This window comes from Lycorma delicatula, chromosome 3, assembly GCF_047948215.1.
Source record: "Lycorma delicatula isolate Av1 chromosome 3, ASM4794821v1, whole genome shotgun sequence".
Lineage (NCBI taxonomy): Eukaryota > Metazoa > Arthropoda > Insecta > Hemiptera > Fulgoridae > Lycorma > Lycorma delicatula.
Window position 1 is genome coordinate 99,685,045 of NC_134457.1, and position 12,423 is coordinate 99,697,467.

Sequence of the window (12,423 nt, forward strand, 5' to 3'; positions counted from 1 at the left end):
AGATTTTATTAAGGTTGGCTTAATTTAATCTAATCTTAATTTCCTTTTAGAATAAAAATTATTTAAGTGATTTATTTTATTCCTAGTTATTCTAAATAATATAAAACAAAATAATTATTATACGACTGCCCAAAAAAGAGTGTAATGAATTTTGTGTACATATGTATGTTTTTTCCACCGTAGCAGCTCAACGGCTAAACCGATTTAGATATATGTCCGCGCAATACGTTGGAATCCATAGATACATATTTTGGAATCCTTACGTTACCGGAAGTGTTGTAGGCTCTATAAAAAATATTTTAAACAAATGTATATATATATATATATATAATATTATATAATGTTAATATATTAAAATATTAATATAAATATTAATATAATATAATATTAATATAAATATAATTAATATAATGTTTAAAATATTTTTTAAAAAGACTATACTACAGATAAATACTATATTCAAAATTGTCACCCGCACGATCTTTAATTATCCCATATTAGAAATTATCCTATATTTAAGTGCAATGTTTGTCACCCGCAGGCCCACTCAAACTGGGCTCATTTGAAAATCAAACGTGAATTTCAGAAATCATGTCCAGAAGTTTCCGATTTCGACCGCTACGTGGCGAACTATTTTTGGTGGATGTTAATAAAATAGAAAATCTGATGTGAACACTACATGACTTTCTTGTACGCCTATTAAATTACATATATATTTATATTTTTTATTGCATTTTTCCATTTTTTTTTTTTTTTATTGAATTATTTTTTTTTTTAATATTTTTACAATCATAGGTTAATAATTTATTAATAAATCAATATATTTAAATTAAAAAAAAAGGTAAAAAAAAGGAAATGAAGTCGGATTCGAACCGATGTGTCTTCCCCTTGTAAGATCCAAATATTTCATTAATTAAACTTTTATTGGGCTATAACTCTGGAACCAATGAAGAAAAGTACCACTTATGACATATCGTTAAATAGCTCTCAATGAGGGCTTGCTATTGCAGTTAAGAAAAAGTCCAAAATCCATTTTTTTTTGGGGGAACTTTGGTCAAAATGGATATTTCCGTTGAAATCTGAAAACCAAAATTTTTCGCGATTACAATATACATAATAAAAAAGGCCCTTTAATGGCTCTTACACAACAATCACTTGTATGATAATATGCAAGTTGATTTTGAAATGAATTGACGAAATAAATAAGGTAATCCTGCAGTCAGTCACCACCAAGAAAAATCAATACGTCAAACGAAATGAACAGTGTCATTTCAGAGATATTGAGGCAACGGAATAAACTTCCATTTGCGTATGTGGGTATTTTAACCAAGGTAGCAATCGATTTGAAGCAGAATCACGCGGCCGCCAGTTTACGGCAAATGCTGCGGCCGCCATTGCATATTCGACATTGAAGCCTCTGTCCGAATAGTCGTCATCAGAATTGGGTAGAGTTTTGCTAACTAGTAACAGTTACTTCTTGCAATGCTTGGTGCGCTTGGTAGATAAGCGACTCCTAAATACCGAAGAATTGTTGCCCCGTGAGACTTGTCGGTGAACATGCATTTGACATGCTAGTTCAACCGTACTTAGTTGATGGACTTATCAAGTCCATTGCGCCTGAAGAATTACCAGAAGGCTACTTTAGCAGTATAGAATTGGGGGTCGAGTATTCCTTCTAGAGCCATGAATGCAGGATGGTGACCGATGAAAACCAGTACTCAGTCGCTATATTTAAGAATAATGCTAATTTTTTTTTTAGTTTATTTTTGGCAGTCAGATTTTTAATTTTCAATAGATTTAAAACTTGTATCAATAACAAAACAAAAACTGATTTTGAAATTTATTTTTGTTGTAATTATGAAAATAAAAACATATCATAATGCTAAAAAAAGATTCTTGATTAATCCAACAATATTCAAGAGAAAATATTTTTTTAATAAAAAGACGAATTTATATAATATTACATTTTTTAAGTTTTAAAACCATTTTCATTTTAAACTTAGGATTAGAAAATTGAAAAATGTTATACATAGAAATTTTTTTTCACGTTCTGGTTCAAAAATTAAGTTTCCAAAGTTTTAATATTAAAATAGAATCTGATAACTTTTGTTGTTTGTTAAAAGTACGGAATATTTATACGGTGTATTTATAACGTAAAGTAAGTTGCCAATTAATTAAAGAAAGTAAATTAAAGATACTCAATTTATAAATAAATTAAATTTAAACGAAAAAAGCTTAATGGATTAATAAAAGGAAGGAAATGTTGTAATAATTAAAGGATAATTTATCATTAATGTATGAAATCCCAAAAACCTTTTATAAAAAAGATACCAAATAATATCAAAGAAATTAAATCTACAATTTCATGTAATTAACACTTATTATATCTATTCTTCAAAATATTTTGTAACTGTTAATTTCTCTACACTTTTGCTAAAAATATTTTTAAATACCTTCTCTTTCTCGTTTGAATACAGGCCTGCAGAATTCATCTCTGTCATCCCAAATTACCTGAGATACAGGAGAAATAAGGATTTGTGCAATTCTGTACTTTCGTGTTTTCTTTCCGTTTTATCGAGAACTCCTGACAATTACGATAATTTTTTATTGTAGAATTCTTTTACTAGAATTATTTATACTAGATCATTAACTTTTCTCTGCAAAATATATTTCTTTTCAAGCGTAAAAATAAAATTTTATATATACAAATTTTTAAGTTTGGGATATGAAAAAATAAAATCATTTTAAACATAACTTTCTTACGATTATCTACCATTATACAATTACAGAGTAATTAAAAGTAATTAAAGAAAATAACTGAAACTTGGATGATTTTTATATTCGACCATCTCTTGTTTCCACTAGTTTGATACATTTCTCCAGTCCTTTTTTATTGTACGATAATCTTTTAATATATTTTATCTTACACCTGACATCGTTAATTAACTGATTCATATATTTTAATCTTTATCTTCGAATCCTTGGAAACAAATTCATCTTTAAGAAAAAGCTCTTAATTCCTAAGGATAAGGAATTTTTCTTCCTTAGGAAGGATAAAAATTTATCCTTCTTTTTACTAGATTCTGCCATAAAACTTTTTTCTCCATTGTCTTAAAACCTCTTTATTTAGAGACTGTATTAACATACTCATTAATTATCCTTTATAAATGTATTTACACATATGAAAAAAAATTTTTACTTATGAACATATTATTAAGATTTTGTTTTCGATTCTTAAATCTACGTTTGTGAAATGTCTATGTTGGATTTTCTTTTGTAAAATTCCCTTAACTTGTACCAATTTGCTTTTCATCCTTTTTATTTCTTATTATTCACTAGTGTTTATTAAATTTGACGCCTCTATCTGTCATACGGAAGTTTCCGATTCGAGACTCGATCAGGTATGTTATTTTTTATAAGCTACAAAATTCATTATTCCATCATAAACAACAGTTATTGAGCCAAATAGTATTTAGAAATGAAAAACTTTAATTCAAAATTGGTAGTAAACCAATTGGACAATTTTTTTAAAGATCTTTTCTTTCTCGTTTGAATATAGGCCTGTATTATTTCTTTCAATATCCGTAAGAAATTTTCTCGTTAACTAATTGTCTTTGGAGTAGCAGACGAGTAACGTTATTTAAACATACGAGTAAATAATTGTCTGTAAATATTTGTCTGTAAACAAAATTTTTTAATTATGCTTATACAAATTATTAAACTCAGTGAAAAGAAATATTTACTTTCTTTTTAATTTTTTAAAGATGTACTCTCGAAAAATGTTATATAACTAGAAAACTAGTAATCGAAATTAAGTAAAAAGCTAAGAAAAATAGCATATATTAGAGGCAATAAATAGACATATTTTTTAGAAAGTTTGTTGCTTTTCTCAAACAGATTTAAAGTCAATTCATATTGAAAAAAATAACGAAAAGGGAAAGATTTATTTTTCTTTTATTTTGAAAGAAAACTTTATTATGGAAAGATATAATGCAAATTAGTGAAACACGTTTGTGAAATAGATTAAGACCATCTTAGATTATGTAATATTATTTTTTGACTAGTTTTAGGCTTTTTACTTATTGCTAAAGTTAAAACTGAGCCTAGCACATAATATTGATTTAATTAAGTTCCTTTATTGCCGATAGTTAAAATCATAAAACTACAGCCTCAGTTTTGATCTAAATTATAGCCTACTTAATAGATAATTTGAGTTTATTAAAGGTAAAATATATATAATATATATATACTATCATTCATTTGAAAAATATTTTCTAATTTTAATGTTCTAAAAAGCATTTAAGCGAAATCAATTTTATTGTAGATACATATATATACTGCAGTATAGATCCGAATCATTATACTGAAATTTTATTTAAATCCTCTTTTTAAAAGGTTTAAATAACGAATCCATTTGAGCTCTTTTTTAATCAAATAAAAAACATTTGATTTCAAATGGCGATATAAAAATGTCTCATTAAAGTGTCTTATTGGATCTCTCTCTTTCTAAAGAAATTCATTTATAATTTTTTATGTGAAGAAAATTTTCTTACATGAGTTAAAATTTATTTTCTGAATAATTTTATGTCATTATTTATCAGTATAAAAATTGCATTTGAAATAATTTAGAATAATTTCTGTAAATTTAATATTAAAAAAAAAAATCAATAAAAATTCTATCTGTTTTTTTATTTTTAAAGAATTTTCATGCTCTAATTATTTTATTTTAATATAAAATGATAATGTAACAATGTTGCTGGGATTCTTTCTTTAATTTTTAGACTTTTTTCACGACTTTATACTTTTATTTAAAATTTTTGTTAGACTTAGAAACACTGTTTATATGAATGAAAAATCGTTCACAAGAAGTTTGCATCTTAATAAAAAAAAAGTAGATCTTAGAAATTACAAAAAAATATTACTACCGTATATAAGCTCTCTGCAATATAAGAATATATACTATTCATTTATTCTTACTTTTCTCCAGAATCTTCTTATGAATATGTTCATGGCATTATGACTAGTACCAAAATAATATACGAGCATATTATTATAACATAATAATCCAACACTGAGCATTGATGACTATGAAAAGAATATGCCAATATAGAATACAGAAAATATAAAATTTCGTTTCATTTAAAAAAATATTCCAAAAAAGTTTATTATAAAACTTCACATTATCACCAGATGAAGTTTTCCCACAAAGTAAAATAATCGTCAAAACTGACGTGTTCTAGTGATGTGATCTGATGTGTTTTAATGTAAGGTTTTAACACATGTTAAAAAAAGGCTTACAAGTCGAACTAAGAACTTTCTTTTTTGAGATCTTTTTTATTAAGCTATTGTATTGGCGGATCCATTGCTGAGGAACCGTGATTTGTTCGGTACGGGAAAATTCACGACTATCGGATTGCCTTATGTTCATGTCGACATAAACGGTTCGGTTTAAACTGTAGACAGCGATTAGACAGTCGTGTGAACTTTCTAGCAGTTAAATCTCCTACGCAACACTGAAGAAATTCTGCGACTGAAACGCCAACACGTATTGGACTTGGTATATAATTGACGCTTGAATTAGCTCGGTATCAGACATGTGATAAACATCTTTACAACAGCTTAGTGAGGAACCTAGCAACATTATAATTCTATCTAATACATTATATTGCATTTGCTATTATTTTGTTTATCTCAATATATTTTTAATAATGTTGTGGATTTGTTTTTGGTATGTTTTTTCACTAGACTAATTGTATCCTTATTTTTAGACTCAATTCTTAAACTGTAAAAACCTTCTTAAAATATTAGACAAAGTTAAATTATCATATAACCAGATTATTGTTTTTATTATTATCATCTTTTTAAAACTAATTAACAAGATATTTACAAGTTGCATTACAAGATGAAAAATCATGCAATAATTTAATTTCAACTTTCACAAAGACAAACATTTTAAAATTATTTATGATAAATTGAGAAATAAAAAGTAAATAAAAATTGATAAAAAGTAAACTTTTATTTTATTTAAAAGTAAATTATATATATCATATCGTAATTTAATCATATCATAATTCTTTTGTTTAAATATTATTTTATTTTAAAAATATTGTAGTAAAATGTATGACAATTATAATAATTTGTAACGGTTAAGTAATTACCTCAGAAAAAAAAGATATATATATATATATGTATAGCAAAAGTATGGTTTTGTAAAAAGCTTATAACTTCATTTTTTTTTTTTTAATGTTTTGTACAAAATGTGTAAAAATAGGCATTAGAACATTAAATAAACACAATAATTAAACTCTTTTTCTTTTAATGTACCGGTAAAATGAGATTCGCTACCCATCGTTAGCGTAAGTATCCAACCTTACGCTGAGAACCCTCTTGCATGCCCATATAACATGAATAATTTTTTATTAACATCCCGATGTACTTCATGAGTTTCAGATATTGCTCTTTCTTTTAAAGTTGTTTGGATTTAAAATTCCCCTACTCGACTGTCAAATCGCAAGCCTGTATCTTTTTAAATTTATTCATCAATTACGGCCAGATAAAATTTGAACTATTTGAAAAATACATTTTTACATTTACAGGTCATCACCATAAGATTATCTGTCCTGAAGCAGGTTCTTTGCTCAATGTCTATCACCATTCTTCTGTATTCTATTTAAAACTTTGAGTCTTTGATGATGACCATTTCTTTTCACTTCAATTTCCAATCTTTATTAATTTTCGGTCTGTTTTTTTACAACTTCAATTACTTATTCTATTTTTATTTTAATCAACCCTTTTTTTCTTGTTTCCTTTAATAATTTCCCATTGTTTCTATTAACAATTTTTTTTTTAAATTTTAAAATTTAAAAGTTACTTAATAAATGAATTAAACTAATACTATTACTACGTTTCTAATTAACCTGAAAAATGATAAGAATTTGATTTACATTACCAACTTGTATACGAAAATTAATTAATTTATTAAAAAAAGGTACTTTACGGCTCGTAGATTCTTTAAGAGGATTATTATGCATAAGAAATCATTTTTATTTATATTTTATAGTTAGTTGCTAATGTTTTATGATGAAATTTATAAGTACTTTAATAAATATTCAAAGAAAAATTTTTAAATAAAGTCTTTAATTGTATCGATTATACAATCATTACATCTGCAAAGAAATTTAGAAATTGATGTTTACAAGGCGTAATGGTTTTTTTTTAATCTTATAAAGAAAATATTAATTATTAAATGTAAATATTAATTAATTTTTTTCTTGTTTGTATGTTTGTCTGTCTATCTCTATCTCTTTCTAAAGTGTTTTTTTCTAAAACCTCATGATTACGGTATGTTAGTTAAATGAACTTGATATAACTGCAAAGCCACATTATTAATTTCAATATAACTTTGGGATGACTTCAAAAGTTTAACACCTCTTGAATGAATAAATTATTGGCTTAAACAAAAATTTCCAAAAGGAATTTATTAAATAAATCACAGAAAACTTGTCTATTCTTTTCGTTTAATCTTTAAGATTTTCTTAGCGCATGACAAAATTTTAACGATTAATCAAAGTAAAATTTTAAACCATTAGAAATTCTTCTAAGATCAATTTACCTCCTTTTTTAGCAAATTTTTATGATTAATTTTGAATTTAGAATAAGAAATATAATAGTTAATAAAAAATTAAACAAATTAGTATAACATAAAAAGAATAGTGTAAATTTGTATTTATTTGGGTATATATTTTTCCCAGTTTTTTCTCAGATTAAACAGGAATAAATTTAGTTTAGTGGAACTGATTATTGCCGATTATTACTGAAATCAACCTTCTAGAGAATTTCAGGTTTATATGGGTTAAATTAACAACCACTTTCCATTTATTAATTATTTCCAATTTTACTTCACATCCGTATTTATAAGGGAAATGAGTAGCGGCATTAATGCGATTAAGTAAAATATCGGATATGATTTTCGAACATATACGTATTAAAAAAAAATCTGAATATTTATTTTTAATAATTACTAAAATGAATCAATAAGGTTTTCACTATAAGAACTAGATTTCTGAGTTACATAAAAAATTAAATAGGACTTTTATTCATTTTCTAGCGAGAGGGATGATTGTAGAATGAATAACGTGTATGAGGAAATAAAGTTTAGAATATATAAAAAAAATTATTTTTTTAATCTATTAAATTTATCTAGATAAAAAGTTTAATACAAAAATAAATTGATGAAATGAATAAAATCCGTTACGTAACTATAAATAAACGTAAATTAACGTTTATGAATATAACACACATCATGAGAAACAGAATATTAAAAGATTCTTAAAAAAATAATATATTTCTCCATTAGATTTACATCCATACTTTATACCCAAAACAATTTAATTAAATTTAGAGATGTACCCCACCAGCATGATCTAGTCGTAAACTTATCGTCACAAATCACTTATTTAACAGTTGATTTTCGAAAACAAAGGTTCTGAGATCCAAATCCTAGCAAAGGTTAGTTATTTTTATACAAATTTGAATACTGGACAGTGGATACTGGTGTATTTGTGTAAATACACAAATACACCAGTTGGTGATTGGTGTTTAATTAACCTCACGTTTTAGGAATGGTCGGCCTTAGTTTGTTCAAAACTACATTGCATCTCCTTTATACCTCATACATATCATCCTCATCTCACTAGGTCAAGGGTTGCTTATTGTTTACTAGTTGAACAATTGCAACAAACACGTTAAGAATAATAAAAAAATATAATAAATTATATTATACATAATATAATAATATATATTTATTAATAATTACTATATATATTATAATATAAATATTGAGAAATATTCCAATTAATAATATTACTGAAAGGTATAACATATATATACAAATGTAAACAGAGGCAAGTTATGTTTGTAGCGCTGAATCAGATTTACTTACAAGGCACCATATCAAGTATTTGTTTTATATATTTAAGAATATATAAATATTCCTAAATATATATAAAATAAAATAAATAGCGAAATAGTGAGGCCGTCGGAAATAAAAAGTCGGTCTTCTTGCGTAGTTCTACGAAACAGGTTTTTCTTTTTCTACAATAGAACAAATGACCTTGCATAAGAAGAAGAAATACAAGATCAGTTGCTTATTAATATAATGAGCTAATATTACATCGAAGCGTATGTTATTTGTAATTTTAATGGTTGTAGGAGATCTAATCATGAATCAGAAATCCCTTCCGAATTTGACAGACATTTTCAAGAATAACAAACAGCCCATGCCTTGCATACTAGTGAAAATAAGCTGTGAGATGATTTTCTATTGTCTTCTTCACTAACTTAAATGTTCATTTGGATATCAGCATTCCAATCTCAAAGAAATGCACATGACATTCGACCGTATAAGTAACTTACGCTTATTAAAAAGAACTGGCAGTATAATAAATATTGATTTTAGAAAAACCAACTTCAACTGGTTTTTTTTTAATTTCAGATGGTTTTCTTTACATGTACGCACCGATGGTATAAAGTAACTAATTAATCTCCTTTTCTGTTATGAGCAAGGGAAAAAGCTTTTCTTGCTTTAACTCAGCAAGGGAAAATAAAATTTTATCTAGCCTAAATAAAATAATACGGAAGAACGAATGTGTGTTATGTAACATCTAATAAAATAAAATTAACCTTATAAATAAAATTTTAATTTTAGTTAATCTATTAATAAAAACTTGGAATTCGACTTGAAAAAATTAACGAAAATAAATCAGAAGAAAATATAAATTAAGGAAGTTATAAATTTACAATATAATCTAGAATAAAAAAATAATTATTAATTTTATTTGAAATTCGAACAGTTACGAAGCTAAACAATAAATATTACATTCAACGTATAAAACATGAATTTTATAAAAACAAACGATATGATTATTGACCACTTGTTGGAAGAAAATTAGATTTGTTAGCAGTCCCGATTATTTTATCTTTAAAGATTTATAGAACTGATATAGTCATTAATCAAAATAATGTTATCAATAATTTAAGAAACATAAATAATAAATTATAAGGATTGGTATAAACAAAACTAAGAGAAATGTATAAAACTGTTACATATATTATTAATGAAGAAGAAGAAATACTAGAAATAAGTCGATGAATAAATATGAACTACTGTATTTAAATATACTTGTATGGTACTATATTATTAGGCAAAGATCAGTTCTCTATTAATCCGTATAATAGGCTAATATTACTTCGTTTGTCTGTTTGTTTGCAGTAATTCTACAAACTACTAAACCAGTTTGGAAAAATGTTTTCCTTTTTACAAACTTAATATACTTCAAAAATATAGTATATTTTTTATATTTTCTTTGTATATAATTATTTATTATTTATATACCTTCATTTATATATTAATCACCTCTCCCCACCTTACAGTCACTTAAATTCTTATAACATTTTTTAATGTTAATTAAAATAATTTTATTAAATAAATTATGAAAATTTGTATATCCAATTTAACTTCAAATAATTAAATAAATTAAAAATGTAATGTTCTATAAAGAAATTTTGTCACATGGATCAAGAGAAACTAAATAAACATGTTTTGCTTCTAAATGTAGAAAACAGAAAACAAGAGATATCAACTTTTTGTTTTCTTTAATGATATAAATACTGTTTAAAAAGTTTATTTACTGACTTTTTTAAGAAAACTATGATATTATTACTTTCGGTTGCATGGTGGTATTGGGGGGTGAAAATGAATTTTCTTTACGTTTTGAGGTATGAGAAGTACGAAAATACCATTCACTAAAATTGGGGTATCCTTATATATATATATATAGCCCATGTATAAAATTTTGTGGCTCGAAAATTTCCAAAACCACTAGATCGATTTCATGGAAATTTAGATATGCTATAGAGAGTACCTGAAGTTGTGCGTGTGAAAATTTGATGAAGATTGGTTGAGTCGTTCTCGAGTTACGCTAAATTTAAGATCGAAGAAAGATTTGAGGTTATGTTGACTGTGTAGTGGTGTATTTTTCATATGCGCGTATGCATGAGTTACATTGGTGAGCGAGTTGAAATTTGATGCTTGTGTATACGAGTCTACTGATTAATCGAACAAATGTAGTGCGTTATACTCAGAAAATCAGTGCGTTTCTGACTGCGAAATAATGAGGGCGTCGGAAACAAAAAGTGATCTTGCGCAGTTCAGCGCAAGAAGTTTTTTTCTTTCTCTACGTAAATGTTAAGATCCTTCTTTTAGCCAAGATAATTATTCAAAAGTAATCATTGTCCTGAGTTTAGTCTTTGGCTCCTTCTATTTATTATATAGGCTATTTATACCTTCAAGTTATATTATGAAACAACATAATACATTATTAACCACTGTTTTCATGTGAATATTTTTATTATATATATATATATTAATAACATTTGAATATTTAATGTTTTTTACTTTTAAATTATTAAAAAATAATTATCAAACTTTATAAACATAATAATTAAGTCCATATAGTTTTAACAATTTGTTCTACATTATGTATATCACACATTGAATTATGATGTTCTCATAATTATAAAAAATATGGTTAATAACTCGGAACACTATGAAAAATATTTTTTATTGTCTTTTTTCAGTGCTTTTCAGATATGGAGAGCAATTATATTTTGATGATAAATTTCCTTTTTTTACAGAAATTTTAAGTCTTAAAATCACCAAGTTTCTTCTCTTTATATATTACAATGAACTCCTTCATATCACTGCGTCCAGATAATGGAATACGTAATTTATAAGTAAAAATGTATTAATAATCATACGAATTTTGTTACGGTTCATAAACCTGGATTCTTTTTATTAGTGTATCCACTAATTTATGACTTTTTTTTTAAAGTGAATTATTTTACCAAAATGTCTAAAAATCCTACTTTTTTTTACTATTATTATTAAATTTTTAATTATACGGAATCTTTTAAACATTTGTTAAGAAAATTTTCCCGTAAAAAATTCCTGTCAGTCAATATATATTCTGGTGTTATAGAAATTGTTTAATCTTTTTTTAACTATTCTCTCTAAGAACAAAACTTATAAACTCAAACAGTTTTAATTTTATTAATATTACATAATTATTTTATAAACTATATTTATGGCATGATTTACGTGACTACAGCCTAAACTAAATGTGCAGCTGTAATAATTATGCATTCTGGAATTTAAATATTCTTAAGAAGGCATGATTCAGTCAAACGAACAGAAAGTCGACTTCTGAGGAAATCTGACTTTTACCCAAAAATTATCTTTTCTTGTTGACACAATTAAATATCTATAATCTGTTACCTCGAAACAATGAACAGATGTGTTCAATGTCTATAATTTACTTAAAAGAGACAAAGTTTAATAGGAATTAACTTCTTTATATTCCATGG